We start from the raw sequence: 11,621 nt of genomic DNA, 5'->3' as shown, positions 1-11,621 counted from the left end.
CATTTGATGACGTCACATGCCCTACTGTGACATCATCTTGATTACACTTTCCAATGCACATTTTTGCATTGTGGTCTTGGTTTGCACTAAGCTTAAAGTCAATCCAATGAAAGGATTTTTTTAATTTTAGAAGCGCAATGAAATTGTAAATATGAAAAAAAATTCATAAAAAAATCAACCGTAAACGTCATAGTGACGTCTTTTCGGAATTTGCATACTGGTACCACTACTTAGCTATCCTCCAAGTTTCATGACAATCGGACCTTCCCTTATATGTGTATTCAAAAATCGCATTTTTGATGACGTTATGATGATGTCACACATTTTTCAAAATTTTGTGCATATACCTTATACCTCACAAACATAATACGAAAAGAATTTGGAATTTTGCATGTTGCATTCGTGAGATAGTGCTTAAAGGTCCAAAATTCCACAATTTCATATAAAATCACACAGAGTAACATGCACTACTAGGGATGAGGTCCGATATATGTTGAAAGTCATTATACCGTTTAGGAGAAAACCCTCGGTCTGATGACGTCATAATTTTTTTTTTCGCACACAGGTGTTGTTTGCATTAAGGTCATTATATACCCTCATTTTGAAGCGATTACCACAAACTTCGCCACAGACATCAACTCAAAATTCATTTTAAACATTTTTCAACCTGCTGCTGGAGGGCGCTCTAAAATTTATGACTTCACCCGTAATTTTGTGTGAACTACAACTACAACCACAGACTAACAGCGTTGAAAGCAAGTTCACTTTTTTTTTCCAGTTTTAAATTATAAGCTACTTCCGGTTTGGACCGGAAGGAAGGGTCACGTGACTTTACGCACACGAGATAAAATAAAGACCCTGGATTATTATATCAATTCCCGCAAAAATCAAGTTCAGGTCTTTCACGGTTTATTTTATATTAATTTTCAAAGATTAAATCTATAAATATTTAAAGTGACGTCGAGTGACCCATGATGACGTCACCATGACGTCACTCTTCGGGACACAACTTGACAATAGGGGCTATGCCTGTGGTAACTTTGAATGATGTATGACAAAGATTAATGCCAAACGTGTATAAAGTCTATGGGATTTAGGCGACAAAAAGAAGAAATAAAAAAAAGAGAACAAAAACAAAGGCTTTTACGCACTATGCGGAAAAGCCAAAAATCAGAAAAAAAGAAAGGCTTTTCCCAAATTTTGCGAAAAAGCCAAAAAAATTCAGAACAAAAAGAAAGGCTTTTTCGCAAACTTGCGAAAAAGCCCAAAATTAGAACTAAAACAATGCTTTCCGGCTTTCATAGGTCTGACAAAATCTCATCTCCCAGCCAAATAAAGGCCTATAAGTCCGACGCCTCATAGGTCCGACGCCCATAGGTCCGACGCCTCGTAAGTCCGGCGCCACATGTCCGAAACATCGTTTGTTCGTTGTCCCAATTATGAGGTGTCGGACTTATGAGGCGTCAGAGCAATTTGGCCGAATCCCTTAGTTTGATGTCTCATAAATCGGACGCCTCATAATTCCGGAAATGTCGTACTCAAGATATGAGGCGTCGGACTTACGATACGGCCCCGTTTGCGGGCGTTTTTAATACACTCAACCAAAAAAGAAAGTCCCCCCTTAATACTTTTTTGTCTAACTCAAAAACTACTGGGCACATCTTGCTCATTTTACGACTGATCAGTACAGAAATTCCTTAGCAATCTAGACATACTCTTTGTATGGCCGAAAACAGTGATAATGTGTACAAAATGATTTTTGCACTTTTGTATACGTGCAAGGTGAGTGTGAACCGCAACTTGCACGTATACAAAAGTGCAACTGTTTTCGGTATCATTTGTCATAAATTGTATAAATTCGTACACATAATTACCGTTCTGGGCCAAATAAAGAGTATGGCTGGATTGCTAAGGAATTTCTGTACAGATTTGTCGTTATTTGAGCGCGAGGTGCTCAGTAGTTTTTGAGTTAGACAAAAAAGTATTGGAAGGGGGGCTTTCTTTTTTTGGTTGAGTGTAGCTATGGGTCCTGAGAAGGCGCCAAACCAGCATGCCAAGATAACGATAGCATCACTGTTGTGATAGCACGTAGCTTTTAATGTCCTCGAAATATTATATGCGAATGGAAGCACGGGCGGATGTAGCTTTCGGGAAGTGTGGGGCTTGTGGGGCTTGTACAAAACTTTCTCTTGCATTCTAATGAAGTTTGAGAATACATCTAGGAACTTAAGCATTCTATTTATTAATTTTCCCCCAAATTTACGAGGATCAGAACATTAATCAGCAGCTGAAAGGGTATTTGGGGGATTGCAACCCTCCTCTAGATCCGCCACTGGGAAGTAGCTTACACGGGAATGTAGAAAACGAAAATTGTCATCCCTACAGGATCAATAGTATAGGCTCCTTGTGTGTGGCGGCCATTTGTGGAAAACATTGCAAAAAGGTTATAATTATGTTTGTCATAATAGCTGCTAAACTCACTTGTGTCCGATCTCGTGTGCGGTAGTGCTAGTGGCATCCAATCCACGGAATTCACTGAGTGATGTACCCCACCGGCCACACTGCCTTACGTAGGCTATGCCCTGTAAATTGTTACCAGCCGCCGAACTTGAAAGGTCTTGCCTGTTTGGGACGAAAGGAAAACACAAAGCGCAAAGGGCGTGGAGTAGTTTTAGCATTTCATGTAGGTATTTGGAGTCCAAAACTAAAGTCTAATATTGAAACATCAGACCAAATTAAGGAACCTGCATGGTTGTTTGCTTGGTTTGTGTTTTTTTTTCAAAACAAGGGCCGAAATCCTTGAGTTTCACGCTCTCCACCCCACGTATTACACATATCAAGTTTCGTTTTTAGTTCTTTTCTTACTTTGAGTATTTAGAATTTTTACCTTTTTTTGTTGTTTTCTCCGTCCTGCTCTTCGAGATTCAACCCCGAGAGTGAATCTGCTTTTTTATTGCTATTTCTAGCAAGAAATTTGTTTCCACTTTTAAATACGATATCGACCAAAAAATAGTTGTGATATTCTAATTTTACTTTAGAAATCGATTTCGAATTATTTGCGGCCCGACAATAATCCCGGCGCCCCACTCGCAGACACAGATTTACGCCACTGTTGCACACGAATACTCACCCTGTAAAGAATGCAGCGTTGTCCCAATGCTCACTGCTTGAGGACGATTTCTTATTACTATCTTGCCAGCTCGCGCAGGTTGAAAGGTAGTTGCTACCATCAGAAACCGTATTCAATCCACTCTAAATAAACCAAGACAAAACTAGAGGTTCGCGTTTGTTGTTACAAACGCAGAGTGGTCGGGTAGACAACTATTTCATTAGACATTGTCCAGTTAAGTTATGAATATGTTTTTTTCAGAAAAAAGGATCAATAACTTTCACATTTCCAGTACCATTTTTTTTGTAGAAAAAGAATGCGTTTTTTATTGGGAATGATACATTTCAGTAAACATTTAGGTACACGTACAAGTTATTTTCGGTTTGATGACGTCATCAGTCAACAAAGGGAAGGGAATACTGATTCAATTCAAAGAGGACACTTGTTGATCATTAAGTAAAAATAACGCGGTAATGTGGAAATTAAGTGTATGTAATAATAGCACCCAACTTCCGGTTTGATGACGTCAAAGTATTTGGAAGCAAAAGGTCAATATAAAGTGTATCAGATGTCATTTTTGGGGGGCAAGGAACTAAGTCATAAGTTATTTAAAAAATAAAATGATCATTGTTATATTCTCCGCACAATAACTTCCGGTTCGATGACGTCATGATTATGAAATCTTGCAAATTCATTTGTGGTTGCTCGCGGGATATATAGGGGCAATTTGATAAATATGTGATTGAGGGTTTTAAAATTTCAAAAGATCAAACTGTTTTCGATGTGTCGCTACAGGGCGCCCTTGCGTGGGATGACGTCAAAATTAAGTTTTTTGTGATAGGAATTCCTCAACACTTCCATAATGTATTTGTCTGTTGTAAAATGCTTCCGTTTAGAGCTAGATTTAATTTCTATTGCACTTCCGGTTACACCGGAAGTAAAGCACCGGAAGTAAAGGTTAAGCAGTTTTGTGCCCGGGAATAAGAAATGTTGCTCAAGGCACGGTCTACAACCTACAACCTACAATGTAACAACATTTATAACATCTTCGTAACATGGTAAAAGTTCGCTTAAGGTGTTATGATCATACCGTAAACTGTTCGGAAGAAATTGTGCTTTCAGGCTAATATCGATTTCAGCCAAGGGCTAATATCTTCATTTTGAATTCACCTAACTTTGACCTTCCGGTAGAACCGGAAGTAAAGATCAAGCGAGTTCACGTACACAATAAAAAAATTTCATCAATTAATGGTCTTTCTGATGACAAGATTGGAACATAATTGATCATTTTGTTCATGAGTTATAGATGAAAGAAGATCGTCATTTTTTAAACGAAAATCGCTTGTAATTTGACACCCGATGACGTCATAATGACGTCAGAGTAATATGCTTCACTTAAGATGAGGGTCGATATATATTGAATGTTTCTATCATAAGCCGTTTAGGAGAAAACCTGCGGAAAAGTGCTGTACGGGAAAAAAAGAAAGAAAGAACTAGAGGTTCGCGTTTGTTGTTACAAACGCAGAGAGGTCGGGTACACAACTATTTTATGAACACTGTCCATGAAGTAATGAATATTTTATGTAAGAACAAAGGATCACGAAATTAAATCCTTTTCAGGACAATCAATTATTTTGTTTAAAAACATGCATCTTTAACGCTGTGATAAATTTCAGTAAACATTCACTTTTTTGCACACATACAAGTTATTTCTGGCTTGATAACGGGCTTTAATAGTCAAAAACGGGAAGTAAAAACGGGAGGTGAATACTGATTTAGTTCGGAGTGGATGTTCATTGTGAAGTTATTGAACGTTTGAACATTTGGAAAATATAAGTGTATGTATTCATAACACTAAACTTCCGGTTTGATGACGTCACAGTATTTGGAAGCAAAAGGTGAACATTGTAATGGTATCATTATTTGGGCTAAGATATACGACGTGGATCAAATGATAAAATTAAATTTTTACAATATGATCGTTGGCAAATTCTCACAGAAGTAACATCCGGTCCGATGACGTCATGAATTTGAAACCTTGCCAAGTTATCCGTGGTTAATCAACGAATATCAAGGGGCGATTTTGAGTCTATTGTTTTTAAATGAAAGAAAAGAAACACAATTTTATATGACCCTAGGGGGAGCCCTTTCGGATGATGACGTCATCACACTGGGTTTTTTGTGTGTCCGGCATTCCTCACTAAACACTATCATAATTTATATGTGTATAGTAAAATGCTTCCGCTTTTGAATTACATTCGGTTTTCATTGCACTTCCGGTAATACCGGAAGTAAAGGTCAAGCGGTTTTGTGTCCCGGAACAAGAAATGTTCTCACGGCATAGTCTACAACCTCACGAAAAAACGAACACGATACTCTAATTAGTGTAAAAGATATAGCCCAAACTAGTTGTCAAAATTTGCCCTGAAATCGCTTGGTATTTAATCCCTGATGACGTCGTGGTGACGTAACCAAATTTATAACATCTTCGTAGCATGGTACAAGTTCACATTAGGTTTCCGGGTCATACCGTATACCGTTTGGAAGAAAATCTGCTTTGTTTCGATTTCAGGCTAAAGTCTTCAATTTAAATTCACCTAACTTTGACCTTCCGGTAGACCCGGAAGTAAAGGTCAAGCGAGTTAATCAATTCATGGTCTATCTGATTACGGAATACAAACATCATTGATTATTTTGTTCAAGAGTTATAGGTGAAAGTAATTGATCACTTTTTCAGCTTAAATCGCTTGTAATTTGACACCCGATGACGTCATAATGACGTCATAGTAATATGCACCACTAGGGATGAGGGTCGATATTAGTTGAAAGTTACAAGTTCATACCATGTACCGTTTAGGAGAAAACCCGCGGAGAATTATTGTCCGGAAAAAAAATAAGATTAATCGTGACAATAACAGAGAGTGGTCGGGTTGTGCCCGACCACTCAAAGAAAGATTCGCGTTTGTTGTTACAAACGCAGAGTGGTCGGGCAGGCAATTTGTTCATTAAACATAAATTTATGTAAGAACACAGGATCACGAAAAGTGACGTTGACATGAAAAGTTTGACGTTATCAAAACGTTTTGACCCAGCTGACTTGTTTTACAATGGTGCGCAATAGCGCCCTCTTTTGACGAAGAATACAGATACACAAAAAGTTTACCTAATTAGGATATTACAAAAACGAAGCATTCTGACCCTTACACCCATTGGTCGGCAACAGGTAATACATTTCCAGGATTCCTTCGACTTCCAGTTGTGCAAAAACAATACAAACTGCTCTCACTGACTTTCCAACCTGGACCTCTACTCAGGCGCTCCTCATAGTTTTAATGAAGGTACCGTCTGCACCATGTATCCCAATTCCTTCAGTTTTCAGTGTAGGCCTTCTTTCTGGTGACATATTTTAGTACGTCGATGCAGAAAGTACAGTGGATGTAGCTCAAGTATCAATCAACATGTTAACCGTCACTCCCCTAACCGCATACAGCAGGTACGAAACTGAAACACTCCCTGTGTCTCCCTTAACGTTGGTACTTCGGAGGAGAGCACATTTCCTTCCCCACAACTCAAAGGGTATTTCCTAAGGGTTAGCTCCCCTGCAAGTTGTTTATCTCTCCTAGGCGGTACCTGGTGGGTTAACCCGACTGCATTTGGCCGTACAGTACTATCGCAAGCTATGCCGTACGGCCAGACAGCCAATGCTCCCCTAAACGCTGAACTCTGATGTAGCGATTTTGCTACCAATTTTGATCGAGATTATCTTCTCTTCCAGGACAGATATTTCCAAAGTTATGGTTCCTAGTCGTAGAGGAACTCATACCTTTTTGGAAAAAACGTTCTTTTATCTAAAAATGTTCATCCATCTGGCCAAAAGACGACTTTCAGTCATCATCTCCCACGAATATCGTCCTGAAAATGTTCCTCCATGCGATTTCAAAATGGCGGCCGCGTTGCAATGTATGCATTTTGCGGGCGCACTTGGGCAAGATTATGAATATGCATTTAGTTCATGACGTTTTTCAGGCGTGCAGGGCGGCTGGCCATACAAACACGAGGTCATGAACTGATCAATGCATATTCATAATCTTGCTCAAGCGCACCCGCATAATGCCGATGTCATGAATGATTAATGTGTTTATCAGAGGACGAGTCTTTCACGAATGAGATGGGGAACAAAGAATATTGATGTTCGTTTGTGCCTAATTAACCATAAAAGAAAGATAATACTAAACTATGCCTGTACTTGCTCCCTCCCCCCTGCTAATAGTTCATCATCGTTAAAAGAAATTCAGAACCCAGTAGTTTTTCGCACGCATGCAATCATTCATTACAACGCGGCCGCCATTTTGAAATCGCATAGAGGAACATTTTTGGGACGATATTCGTGGGAGATGGTGACTTGAAGTCGTCTTTCGGCCAGATGGATGAACATTTTTGATAAAAGAACGGGTTTTTTTCTCGAAAAGGTATGAGTTCCTCTACGACTAGGAACCTTAACTTTGGAAATTTCTGCCCTGGATGAGAAGATAATCTTGATCAAAATTGATAGCAAAATCGCTACATCAGAGTTTAGCGTTTAGGGGAGCATTGGCTGTCTGGCCGTACTACAGAGCTTGCAATAGTACTGTACGGCCAAATGCAGTCGGGCTACTGGTGGGTGTTCACCTCAAGATCTGCTGATCCGCTTCCACCTTGGGGTGGCTTCCTTTGACTTTTCCTGACCCTTGACTTCTCCTAGCCACCCCACGGGTCCCTGAGACGGCTGCATGTCGTTTCCAGACAGTGACACCCTTGATCTCGTTACCTTCGGCTTCTTGCAGTTTCATGCAAAATGTCCTGAGCACCTTCAATTGTGGCACATCTTCATTGTTTGCCTTCCTGCGTCCGAAAGCTCGTATCGTCTCCTTTGGAACGTTCTCTCCTAGACGGGAAATTATCTGCTGGACAGCTCGATCTACAACTACCTGATTAATCGGAACCTCTCCCGTAGCCTCGACCTCGACCTCCACGATTGGTTCTGTCTGCACCATTCTTACATACTTCTTTGTTTTGTCTGCAGCTCTCTGCTCCTCCACCTTGTGGTAGCTCTCAGCAGCCAGATATGCCTTAATCGAGTCATCCAGGGATGTTGGTTTGGCCCTGAAAATCGCTTCTCTAATCGCCCTTTTTCCAACTTAATCCATGAAAATCCTCTCGCTAGTCGGTACGCCCCTTCCTTCATCTGAGAATTCGGGATACGCCAACGCAGAGAGTTCCCTGATACTCTGCCCTGACTCCAGTTATGTCTCTTTGTCTCAGCTCCCTGACGACGATGTCGCAGCTCCATTAAATTGTACTCCGCCTGTTGACCTGGGCCGAACCTCTGCAGGAATATTTCCTACCCTCCGGCCGCCAGCCCAACACACTTAAAGCTGGTCCCTGGAGGGACAGGAAGAAACAAATTTGCTTGCTCGTCGTTCCACGCATTGGCCATACGACCGGCCATGAAGTGTACTTTATAGTCCTTTCAATGTACCTTCCCGTTAGATCTATCCGGACAAAATAAAATGTTCGGTTTCTTCAACTTTCTCTATCTCTGATTCATCCAAAACGTCTCTCCGAAGAACCGATGTCACAATCTTCCAGCAGGGGGCCCTCGCCAGAAACGGGCTCCATACTGATGTGCATGTACTGCGGGTTTCATACTACGTATCGGGGTTTCTCCGTGTGTGTACAGGGCCGGGGGCCAGAGCTGGGTAAGCTAGCTGATTGCCCTGGCAGTGATACGCGCCCGCTGATACAGCACAGCCTTGAAATTAAGGCTAGTGCTGTAGAGTTATTGTCGTAAGAGCTGACAGGGTAAAAATGTCGTGCCTGACGTACAAATTAAACTTATTTTTTCGTTACTGAGATGTGGAAATCGTAAGTTTTCGTTAGGAGCCTTTTTCGTGCTCTAATCTTTCGGCCACTTGCATTTCTATCTTCTTCTTTTTTTACGTCATTTTGATTTCTATCAGTTTCTTCTTATACCGTGCAACTTTCGCAGTTCGATGTTTATCATCCGACCTAGCCTATCGCCATCGTCTTTACCTTGAGAAATAAGATTTGATGTATTTTGTGTTCCACCCAAAACTCTTATCTCGTCTTCTTTTTTAGCTATATACCTAAACTTTTTGCTGAAAGTACGCTTATATCTAGATAGCGCCCTTCAGCCACGACTCACCAAACACCAAATCCAGTACCAAAGTGAACTGATGTGAACTCTGTTTTTTTTTCATATATTCATGTTATTTGTGCTTTCATACTTTTTCAAGCGTGTTTCCAGTAATCATTTTACAGCAAAACCAACAGGCGCTCTATAATAAACGACTTTACTTGTGTAGTGATTAGAAATAATGTTTCTATAATAAGAATTGTAAAGTTCATTTACAGCCGATTGACGGCGCTGTTTCAGTTTACGGGTCGACCTTCCGTGGATTTGCTTGGGGGTTATATGAATAAAAAGTAGTGCGTGCATAATTAAGGGGTCCTTTTGAGGATATAAGTGAAATAAAAGGGGTTCCATCCATTTTTATAAGGTCGAGTGGTACTGAGGGTAAACTTCCAATAAGTAATGGAAAGTCTATGAGTATCCATTGGTGATTTTTATTCTTAACTGTGTGCGGCTTAATAGTAAACATAAGTTTACGTGAACGGGTTAGTTGCGGGCATTCTCACAGATGACGAGTTGCTGAGCTCGCTGGAGTCTCGTTAAAGTACATTTTACTCATTTTTATGGCCATAGAAGGGCCATATTGTTTGCAGTTAGGGACCCGAACGAGGGAAGGAGAGGCAACCCAGGGACCCAAGGCACTGGCTTGTATGGTGAAGATTTTCACACTATTTTCTTCGTTGTGTATATGACAATGTTGTGTAGTTTTATGGCGCTGACAAGGTCAAAGGTCACCCGTGCATGCAAGGGTCGTTCTACTTTAGCACACAACATACATATACATGTATATGATATACTTTCCAGGTTTAATTTATTAAGTTTATTTTGATTAATGGAAGACACATGTACATGTAGCATTTACGAATGTTTATATCGTTTAATTTTGATTTGATTTTATTAATAGGTTTTTTTTAATATATAATTTTATATATTGATGATGAAATAAAGACGACTCGATCAGTACTAACTACACCCCTGAACCTGACACCACAGTTTCACTACATACACTCGTAAAAACAATACCTATTTTCAGTATTGCAGTCGAGTCACTTTAGTCGAGTCCGGGTCAGAGTCTCGAGTCATTTCAAGTTGGGTCGAAAACGAGTCCTAGTCCGGTCATGGCTGTTCGAAAATTGACGTGCAAATCACAGTGCAGTGATGATCATGTATTATGTAAACGGGAAGCCTATGCATAATACGAAACGCTTTACCATGTCAGCAAGGTGGGAAACACCCCCATAAAATACCCAAAATGTTTAAGCGCCCCTAACGGTGACCCTTTGCGCTGAAAACTAATATGATTCAACGACTAACTACGCCAAATACGACGGCGTTTGAATGAAGATAAATAGATTTGTAAAACAAAAATATGTTTTCCAAAAAAATAAGCCCGCAAAAATGGTAAAGCGCCCTCCTGTGGTCACCACAGCGTAAATAAATGATGTCATAATAATATAGCCTATTAGATTTCTCTCAAAATTCAGGAACGTTCGGCTGAAAATACATCTTACGATGGTGGGCACCAAAAGATTTTTTGACACTGTTCAATAAATATCGTCACCGACACCACGAATTAACACTCTACCGTGTTTAACCATATTTTTTTCGATTTCCATTTTTTTGGATTTTTAAACATTATTCATCAAGGCCTACCATTGCACGAAGTTTCAATGCTTCAAGAGCTTTACTTTAATAATTACGCTAAGTATCCATGGCAACTATTGCGCAAAAGTGAAGAAGTAACATTCAAGTTCTATTTACCATTGCAATGCATGACGGGCACTCTGCTCAAATGCGAGCAAAAACGTTTTCACGAAGTAACAATCTTGTTGTTTGAATGCACGCGCGCTGACCTCCGTTTCCACGAAGTAACACTCTTCTAGTGTTGTAATACATTGAAGCGTGCTACTTCGTGAAAACGAAATTTTACAGTTTCGCAGCTTTTTTGGTTTCACGAACTAGCACTCATCTTTTTTCTCTTATTTCTGTTGTTTTAATTAACAAACGAGTCAAAAACAGCAAATTTAATAACATCAATACGTCAAGTGCCTACAACGAGAAACTCAACTGAAAATACTCTGTTTAGTTTTGACGCAAAGTGTTGTTCTAGAAGGCGTTCAACTTTAGATGCCGTTTTCTCCGATTGCTAATTTTTACCGGTATGTACATGAGTGTTACTTCGTGGTGTCGGTGACGATATAATTACCACCCTGAAAATCGAATCCAAAATCCTCTCAATACTTTCTTGAGTAACAGAAACAGAACAATTTTGATGCTTCAATGCTTCAAATCAAATTTATTCAAATGTATTCCCTTCAC

This window comes from Patiria miniata, unplaced genomic scaffold, assembly GCF_015706575.1.
Source record: "Patiria miniata isolate m_02_andy unplaced genomic scaffold, ASM1570657v1 HiC_scaffold_13, whole genome shotgun sequence".
NCBI lineage: Eukaryota > Metazoa > Echinodermata > Asteroidea > Valvatida > Asterinidae > Patiria > Patiria miniata.
The sequence above is the reverse complement of the archived record's forward strand: the minus strand, read 5'-3'. Positions refer to the sequence as shown.